We start from the raw sequence: 10,960 nt of genomic DNA on the forward strand, positions 1-10,960 counted from the left end.
TAAACCCACGTTCATCTGAGTCTCTTCATGGATTTTATCACGAGTGATGGTGAGACGATAATATCTTATATTCTTGAAACCAAGACATGTGAGTTGTAATTTACAAGTCGGTTGCACATTGACATATGTAAACGCACCAGTAACTTGGTATTATAAAGCATATTGTTGTGTGTGATTTGATGAGTAAGTACAAGCAAGCATTTGAGTCGAAATTTATCCATTCCTTTTTCCCTTAGAGGGATAAAAGCGATATCTATAGGCCCCTCGATGATTTAGTGATGACAACCCTAAGCGCTTGGCTAAGCCTGGACTGATTTGATTTGTTCAATTAGTCAGTCGTCATAAATCGGAAATTGGGGAACAACAGATGGACAAAGAGAATGATTATAATCCATGTCTCAGTCCATATGATATCTTGTAGAATGGAGGAATATATGATGCCTTATCTAATGGACGCGTCATTGACTAGGTCAGAGTTTGACAACAGATTTTAAGAGCTACGATTGCTAGTTGGGTTGTGGAGTCGTACTTGCAATAATAGTTATTAGACTTATCCAAGTGGGAGACTGTTAGATTAGGTGTCTAAGCCCATAACTATAATTGGTATGTACTTGACCCGAGAGTAGCATGGTCCATTTGGGTTGCCTTCAGTACGGCAATTTGATAGGATGGACCTTTGAGAAGAGGTTATTTATGATTTATTAATATATTATAAGTTCTAATATATTAATATGAAATCATATTATTTAATTAGTATTGATCAAGAAATAATTTGGAATTAATTTAGTGATCAAAAGAGGCTAATTAAATTAATGGGGACTAATTATGGTAATTAGTGAAACATATGGATTGGGCTATTGATCCATGTTGGACTAAGTTTATATAAAGAGTACATAAAGAGGTAGCCCACATGAACCATGGATCATAAACCCATGTGTATGGATTAGGGTTCACCCATGACCTTTGGAATCCTACACTATATATATATATATATATATATATATATATATATATATATGTTACTCCATACCCTAGAATCGGTGACCAGTTATCTTGGAGGTCATTGGAGCCAATTTTTGAAGCTAGTATACACTCTCTCAGTTCCTCCTTTGTTCATGGTGTTTGTGAACCATTTGAGGAATCACACTTGAGGTGCTAAGTTCTTAAAGGCCAAAACCACAATCTACAACAATAGGTAATTCTATAATTCATTTTTTATGTTGTTTATGTCAATTGTATGCTAGTTGTAGGCTTAATGCTTTTGGAAACAATATTGCATGTATAATTAGAGAAAACATAGATCCAAAGCATTTAGGGTTGTATGTTCATCATATGATGTTGTAGTATACTAAAACCCAACCCTTTGGTAAAGCGAAAGATTGGTGGAGGTTGGTTACTAGTTCATACACCCAAGACCAGCGAGTTGTAGTTTTTTGGGAGCAGTTCTCTGATATGTTCTGCTCGAGATATGTTCCATGGGTTTGATGTAGGGGACTGATTCGGTGACGGAGATCACCAAGATGTTTACAGATAGAGCCATGTTTTACCCTGAGTTTGCTACTTTCGAGCAAGCTCAGATGACTCGCTACTTGATCATGCTCTAGACAGACATCCGTCAATTTATGTCTACGTAACTCTATGGTTCACTGGTGGATTTGTAAGAGTATGCTAGGCGGTGGGAGATCAAGATGGAACTCCATACGAGGGAGTGTTGGCAAGCCACGACGCAGTCGCAACCTGCACCGAAGCGGTTCAAGGTCGCCAATGTTAGATCTGGGAGTCGAAGGGGCCACATTTGTGGAAAGTGCAGTAGGGTTCATGATGGTGCATGTCGATCTTCTTTCTGATGCCACAATTGTGGCAGGCAGGTCCATGTTGCGAGGTATTGTCGTCAGCAGGCTCCAATACTGATTTGCTACCACTGTGACCCAGTTGGACATGTGAAGGCCAACTGTCCCTTGCTTGCTGTTAGACCGGTGCGGTCGCTAGCGCCAACTACTTTGAGATCACAGATCGGATCTAGGGCAGGGCAGAGCACTCAAGGGCTTGAGTTTGCGCTTTCCAGCTCACGACAGAGGAGGCCAAGGTGGCACCAAACGTCGTGACTGGTATGTTTCTATTTATCATTATGTTGGTTATATTTTTATGGTATGCTCATTTTATGCTTCTAATAGGTATGTTCTTAGTGAACTCTTTGCCTGCTCTTGTGTTATTTGACTAGGGCACGAGTCGGTCCTTTGTGTCTCAATCTTTTAGTATGGATTTTGGTATACCCCTTAGTGAGTTGGAGTGTCCGTTGTAGGTTTCTATCGCCAACGAAACGAGGTATTTGCATCTAGAGTGTATCAGGGTTGTGTATTGGATATCTTCGGGGTGCCTTATCTGATTGATCTGATCCCTATACCCATAGAGGAAGTATGCGTGATAGTGGGTATGGATTGGTTGAGCAGGTTTCGTGTCGTGATCGATGGTGAAGGCCAGCGAGTAGTAGTTTGAACCCCAAGTGGGGGGGGGGGGGGAACTGGTTATCTATGGAGAGCGTACCAGGGTTGGTTTAGGGTTTTGTTCGTTAGCCAAGGCTTTGCAGTATATTTAGCATGGGTGTGTGGGTTATCTAGCTTATGTGGTTGATACTCGGGTTGGGGATTAGAATTTAGTTTCAGAGGTGCCAGTTGTTACGGAGTCTGTCGATGTATTCCCAGAGGAGTTACCCAGTGTGCCTCCCGAGAAGCAGGTTGAGTTCAGGATTGATCTAGTGCCAGGTGCGGCTCTGATTTCCAAGTCGTCATACCGCTTGGCACCGCCTGAGATGCAGGAGTTGTCCCCTCAGCTACAGGAGCTGTTAGGCAATCAGTTCATCGTGCAGAGCATTGATACTGTTCATCAAGAAGAAGGATGTTTCATACCAGATGAGAATTTATTACCGAGAGTTAAACAAGTTAACGGTGAAGAACCTTTATCGCCTTCCATGGATTGATGACCTCTTTGATCAGTTTCAAGGTGCATCTTGGTTCTCCAAGATCGATATGAGGTCCGGGTATCATCAGGTGAGAGTGAGAGAGGAGGACATCAAGAAGACCGTGTTCCGGACTCGTTATGGGCATTAAGAGTTTGTGGTGATGCCATTTAGGCTCACCAATTTGTCTGTTTTATTTATGGATTTGATGAATCGGGTGTGCAGGCTAATGCTCGACCGATCTGTTATAGTGTTCATTAATGATATCATGGTGTATTCCTAGACTAGGGAGTAGCACGAGGATCACTTATGAGAGCTTTTTGGAAGTTCTGAGGCGGGAACGGTTGTATGCCATGTTCTCGAAGTGTGAGTTTTGGTCAATCCGACCAAGATCGAGGCTGTGATGAAGTGGGAGATTCCAAAATCTCTCTCACATATCAGGAGTTTCTTAGGTTTGGTGGGATACTAGCAGAGATTTATTCAGGATTTCTCCAAGATCGTGGTACCCCTCACTCATCTGACAAGGAAGGGAGTGGATTTCGGATAGGGCCCTGAGCAGTAGACGGCATTTGAGACTCTATGGCGGAGGTTATGTGAGGTCCCGGTATTGACCCTGCCAGAGGGTGTTGAGGATTTTGTGGTATTTATGATGCATCCATAACTAGTTTGGGGGCGGTCCTTATGCAGAGAGGACGAGTGTTTGCTTATGCTCCACGGAAACTGAAGCCGCATGAGACGCGATATCCTACTCATGACCTGGAGTTGGGAGCTATGGTGTTTTCCCTCAAGATTTGGAGACATTATCTTTATGGGTCTGTTGTATTGTGTACACAGATCATAAGATTTTAAGATATCTTATGGACCAGCCAAACCTGAACATGAGGTAGCACAGGTGGCTGGACGTAGTCAAGGATTATGACTACGAGGTCCTTTACCATCCAGGTAAAGCGAATGTGGTGGCGGATGCATTGAGCTGCAATTCGGATGGATCTTCGGTTGAAAGGATGTGTGTGAGGATATCCGTTGATTCTCTGCTTTTGGGTTTGATCAGAGAGGTGCAGGAAAAGGGAGTTAGGAAGGAGAACTGGAAGCAGGAAAGGATCAGGGGCGATATCGACGGGTTTGTCACTGATAGTCAGGGGTTTTTGACTCAGTGCGGTCGGGTTTGGGTTCTAGTTTCTGGTGGGATCAAGCAGATAGTATTGGAGGAGGCTCATAATTCTCATTGTTCCATATACTTGGGAGCCACCAAGATGTATCAAGATTTTAGATTGAGTTATTGGTGGTCATGTACGAAGAGGGAGATAGCCTGGTACGTTAAGAGGTGCTTGACATGTAGGATGATCAAGGCCGAGCATCAGAGGCCGCATGGGAAGCTGCAGCCTCCGTAGGTTCCCATGTGGAAGTAAGAACAAATCATCATGGATTTTATCACTAAGTTGTCGAAGACGGCAAAGGGTTTTGAAGCTATATGGTTCATCGTGGATCGATCGATCAAGAGTGCTCATTTTTTGGCCATCCGGGAGAGCTCATTGTCCGAAAAGTTGGTCGATGTGTATGTCTGGGAGATTGTTGCTCATCATGGGGTTTTGGTCTCCATTTTTTTAGACCGATATGTTCGGTTCACCTCCCGTTTCAGGAAGAATTTCAACGAGGAACTGGGCACGAGACTACATTTCAGTACTGCTTATCATCTGCAGACCAAAGGTCAGAGTGAGCGGGCCATCCAGACCCTTGAGGATATGTTGCGGGCCTGTGTCATAGATTTTGGTGGGAGTTAGGATTCCTTCCTACCTCTTGCGGAGTTTTCCTACAACAACAGTTATTACTCCAGCATTGGTACCCCACCTTTTGAGTCTTGTATGGTCGGAGATGTCCTATCCCGTTATGTTGGCGAGAGGTTGATCATAGGGTCATGGGAAGGACCGAAGTTGTCCATCAAACCACAAAGCTTATTCAGCAGATCCTGCAGAGACTGCAGACCACTCAGAGTCGATAGAATAGTTATATTGATCGACGCCGATTAGAGTTGGAGTTTTAGGTCGGTGATATGGTCCTCCTGAAGGTCTCGCCCTGGAAGGGTGTGATACGCTTCGGGAAGAGGGGGACAATTGGGTCCCTAAGATATTGTACATTTTTGTGTGATCGCCAGGGTATGCAGGTTGGCCTACCAGTTGGATTTTCTGAGTGAGCTCAGTCATGTCCACAACACTTTCCATATCTCTCAGTTGTGGAAATGTGTGTTGGACAGTGAGACGGTGGTTCCTTTGGATGATATTCATCTCGATGAGCGTCTGAATTATATTGGGAGACTGGTGGCTATTTTGGAAAGAAATATGAAGGTCCTGTGTAACAAGGAGATACCTTTGGTAAAGTTTCAGTGGCAACATCAGAGAGGCTCCAAGTGGACTTGGAAGCTGAAGGCTGAGATGCGGGAGCATTATCCAGGGTTATTCGCCTCAGCCTACTTCAAGGACGAAGTCTAGTTCAAGTGGGGGAGATTTGTAACATCCCAATAATGAGGTACTTCTAATGTTGACCCCATAATTGAATTATTTTTCATTTTGGTCCCTAAGTAAGAGAAAGAGTGTGAAAGTCCCCATAGTGGCATTTTGATTATATCGGACTTTAGGGAGTACGTTGAGCATACATGTGTACGTTAAGCATACTAGGCCGCACCTTACTACGATGGGCATACACCTCGTATACTGGGAGTACGTGAAGACCATGCAAACCCTAATTTTTAGGTTTTGGCTCATATTTAAACCTCATTATAGCCTTACATCTCATTCTTATTCAACCTTCCTCTGTGAAATCAACCCCCCCCCCCAGTAAACCCTGAGTGTAAGAGAGAATTTTAGAGCTTTTAGAGTGATTTGTGTTCTTTAAGAAGAAGAGAGTGGCATGGAGAGCTTGGCGTTTGGGAAACACTTTGGATCTGAGATTTCCTCCTTGTTAGCAAGCTCCAGAAGGTAAAAAGCTTGCATCTTGATCACCACCTCTAGTAGATCTAGACTTTTGTTTTTTTAAGACACTTTTTGGTCCCAAAATGGTGATTCTTGAGCATGGCATGTTCTTGACCCAATAAGTCGTCCTTTCAGGCCTTAGGGAGGATCCTGAGTCATAAAAATGTGGTTTGGATGGTTAGTTTTGCTCCATACTTTCTTTAGAAGGTCTTAATGCATTAAGATGTTGTACTTTGGGGTATTGGGCACTTAATGGTCATACAAAGCCATAAAGTTTTAAGACACTTTTTGGTCCCAAAATGGTGATTCTTGAGCATGGCATGTTCTTGACCCAATAAGTCGTCCTTTCAGGCCTTAGGGAGGATCCTGAGTCATAAAAATGTGGTTTGGATGGTTAGTTTTGCTCCATACTTTCTTTAGAAGGTCTTAATGCATTAAGATGTTGTACTTTGGGGTATTGGGCACTTAATGGTCAAACAAAGCCATAAAGTTTTAACCTTTATGACTCTCTATGGTATTTTAGCATTAGATCTGGAAGTTGGACGTGAGAGCTGAATGCATTAAGCTATTAATGTGTTTTTGGGAAGATTGCTGCTTATGGTTGTTATCTGTTATATGTCGACATATTGGGTTAGGTTGAGGTTAAACTGCTTTGTGTTGTAGCCAACAAACCCAGGAGCATTCTAGATATGAGCTGAGGACCGGTTGGCATACAAAACTCATACTGAGGGCTTAGGAGCATTCTAGATACGAGCTGAGGGTCGGTTGGCATGCCATACTCGTACTGAGGGCCTGAAGGTATTCCAGTCCGATGACTGATTGGGCCAGGGGTAATCCAGATCGATGGTTTGGACCCGGGGGTATTCCAGTCCGATGACTGAGTGGACCCAGCATGTATGTTCTTTTATGTTATATGTGCTATGTGCTAGTACTTTAGGGTAACTCACTAAGCTTTGGCTTACAATTTTTAGTTGTTGTTTCAGGTACCTCCGATGATTGCGGGAAGACGAAGTCATGATCATACACATCCTCTGTTTATGGCCTTATGATTTTGGGATACTCTAATATAGATAAACAATTTGGAAACAATGATTTTGTAAACATTTTATGACTATGAGTTGTTTTTAAAAGTTTAAATTTGTTTTGATTTTTGAGTCGTTACAGATGTAATCCATATATAATAATCAAGTATGGTCTTGATTAACCTTCCTCCAAGTGGCAAGGCTAGAAGAAGTAAGTGATTCTTCTAGAAAGAATACATTACATAGATAACTATACAAATCTAAGGCAAGACTTGTTATAAAAGGGTATTCTCATACTCATATCATTGACTATGGTCCTTATCATACTCATGACATTGACTATGATCATACCTTTTTCACAAGTAGCTATGATTAGATCAATAAGGATATTATTTATAATAAGTTTATATTCTCAATATGAGATATAGCAAATAGATTTTAAGAAAGACCGTTTTTCTTAATAGACATCTACTAGAAGATATCTATATAGATTAGTCTGGAGATTTTCTTAATCCGTATTATCCTAACAAAATGTGTAAAGCTTGAGATCCACTTGTGGATATAAAGCAAACATCTCAATCTTGCAATCATCATTTTAATGTAAAACCACAAGGTATGCTTTTATATCAAAATGAATAAAACATGTGTGTTTACTAATAACTAGTGGGAGCATAGTGACGTTCCTAATCTTGTATGAGTGAGACATACTTAATCATAAGAAATTACATTCTAACCATGCCATGCCTTTTCACCTTGACTAGGAATATATTTCTAAAGTGAAAGACTTAGGAAGGACAAGATACATTCTTGGAACGTAAAATCTATAGAGATGGATAAAATGAATGTTAAAAGTTTTATATCTGTATCCGTATATGGACAATATCTTGAAAGGGATCAAGATAAAAAATTCCTTTAGAGGAATCTTGGTATTGTCACATGGCACTAAGTTTGAGCCAACATCAAAAGGACCTAGCTCATAGGTTTGAACGAGCTGAAATGATTTATATTCGATTTTCTTGAAAAATGAATTTATCATTTGTGCCATATTATGCATAAGACTTGGTATATGATCATGCTATGAGCATATCATAATATACCAATTAGATACATGGTTAAGTCATCGGATGACTATAGGAACATTCTAAGACAACTTTAGAGGAACTAAGAGAACGTATATGAGACAATTAGTTTAGAATAAAATCTTCATGTAAAGAGCTACATAAGATTCTGATTTATAAGTAAATAGAGATAAATATGAATTATAATTTGATTATGACTTCATTGTGGGATGAAGAGTAAGTTTGGTTGGAATGAGGTCCAAGCACCAAAAAATGACACAATCTACTGTAAAATAATAATACACTACTTTAGAAGTTGAAATCTGATATGATTGGATAGATGGGTTCATTGAAAAACTATATCGATTTCTGCCTCTCAAGGATCAAATAGAAATCTTTGTGACTTCGAGAGTATACTTAATCAAGCTAAGAGACTCTGTCATGAAAGAACACCAATCATATACTCCAAGATATTTAACTATACCTAGAGCAAAGTCAAATATGGAGATGATAGTATTCACATAATTCACACAAATTAAGTTTATTCGAACCCATTAATAAAGTCCTTCTTCTAAGCTAAGTATGAATGGTCACACTTCATCTGTAAGAATTTACTATTGTAGAAATGGGATTTTGATTTGGATTTAGTATTTGGATATTGGAACATTGTAACAACAACTATTATATATTGTTTTGATATACTAGGATATGATCATAACATCAATACTTGTTGTGTTCTATATTAACATGTTTAATCCATGAATAATCTTATTATTCTAAAAGATCATAGTCGGTTATAACTGTGGGAGCAATCATGAAATAAGACTAATATGAATTGGATTGGTTGATTTTCAGTGGATGAAGGTAGGCAATGGGTTGTAACCAAGTCTCATAGGTACTTGTCAGAGAAATGGTATTGAACTGAACCACATCAAGATCATCTCATGGATTGTTGTCATGAATCATAATTGATTAAAATGTGCTATCTTTGTATCCTTAACATTTGATATACATAGTGGGACTTAACTGTAAGGAGTATTGTGCTTAGATATGGTCAAACGCTGGTCCTTAACCGAGCAATTATAAAAGTCATTTTTAGGTATGGTGTGTACTATGCGAGAGGCTTATGTATTCAAGATTGGATTTGTACCTTATACACTAGTTGTAGCTTGGAGCTTTTTAGGAATTGCGCGTTGATAGAATGACACAAAGTCATATGTTATTAGGAGCAGTAAAATGTTGCTAGACGTACACCACTATCTATATCAATCTAATATGAATCTTGTGCAAGTGGGAGATTGAAGGATCATGTATGCTCAAGAATCATATTAAAGTGATATTGCTAATTAACATATGATACTATTAGGCCACACTAACAACAACTTGATATAATTTGATTATTTATTAGAAATTGATTTTAATAAATAATCAATAAACTCTTATAATTAATTGGAAATTATTTATTTCTAAGAAATAATAATTTTCATTAGCAAATATCATATTATTTTATATGGTATGAATTAATAAGTCATTTACAACCTTTTGGACTAGTTGAATCTTTTTGTCTTTTACCTAAACACAAAGTTTATATTTTATAAACTTTGAGTTTATAAAATTCAAACAATTCTTCTTCCTTTTAAGGAATGGGCCAAAAATTGATAAAGAAAGAACGGAATGGGTTTTTCAATTCTTTAATTGAAAGAAATCAAGATAGTAAAACATGTTGGGACATTCTCGTGACATAGGGACATGGGTGCTCTAAAAGTGCTAAGACCTTGTGGTTATTAACTCTACTTTAAGCATTAAGAAGGGGCTTGCATTTTGGATTCATTCTAGCTATGAAAACCGTAACATGCATGCACTCTCTCACTCTCTCTTCTTTTGCTTTCAAACTTGAAGAATACTTGCTCATCTTATGCTCTCTTGAAGTTCATATTGGTTGTCAACTTCAAGCTTAAGAGATTAAGAGTTTTATACAAAAGAACTAGCATTCTACATCAAGTTGAGTCATTGTTGGTGTCTCTTAAATTCATCATTCTTCATCAACTTCTAAGCTTCCCAAAATGACTCAAAGAACTACAAAAGTTTTTATTTTTTTTCATCTCTTATTTGGTTGTTGATTTAATCTTTCTACAACTTGCAAGATGATCATTGGTGGGTTTAACTTGTTTATGTTATTTAAATTAAAAGTCTTCCTTTGCCTATATATATATATATATAGGGAAATGATCAAATGAGAACACTTAAAAGGTTAAGAACGCGAGAACATGTATATTCATTTGTGATTTCATGTATTCATTTATGGAGAAATATTAAATTTTTACGCACAATCAACATGAATATGATTTTTTCTTCGATTGAAATTAAAGGCGTAAAAATTTATCATTTCTCCACAAATGAATACATGAAATCACAAATAAATATACTTTGTTCTCACGTTCTCAAGCATTTTGGTGTTCTCGTTTGATCCTACTCCTATATATATATATATATATATATATATATATATATATATATATATATATATATATATATATATATATATATATATATATATATGTATGTGTGTGTGTGTGTGTGTGTCAGGATGTTTTGCAAACATATATGTTCCTGCGAACCACTTTTAAAGTGCGAACTTTTTTGTGTGAGATTTTTTTTTTCAAATAAAGTGACGTAAAGCACCAAATCGGTCTTATAGAAGCATATTCGCAAATGAAAAAATTGATAAAATAAAAAATTGAAAAAAAATATATTTATATATAGCAAGTGCATATGTGCACAAACGCCGAATTCTTAAAATTCGTAAAAAATACACATATGAACCAGTCGTGTGTGCTCCACCGGCACCAATGGCCAAAGGTTAATGTCAATAAAAGTCAAAATTGAATGGTTAAAGACGATAAGAGAGATAATCAAGATACTTTGAAGTAATCCTAAAATCAAAAACTATTCAAAAAT

This window comes from Lactuca serriola, chromosome 8 (assembly GCF_051521515.1).
Source record: "Lactuca serriola cultivar US96UC23 chromosome 8, Lser_US96UC23_V15, whole genome shotgun sequence".
Classification (NCBI taxonomy): domain Eukaryota; kingdom Viridiplantae; phylum Streptophyta; class Magnoliopsida; order Asterales; family Asteraceae; genus Lactuca; species Lactuca serriola.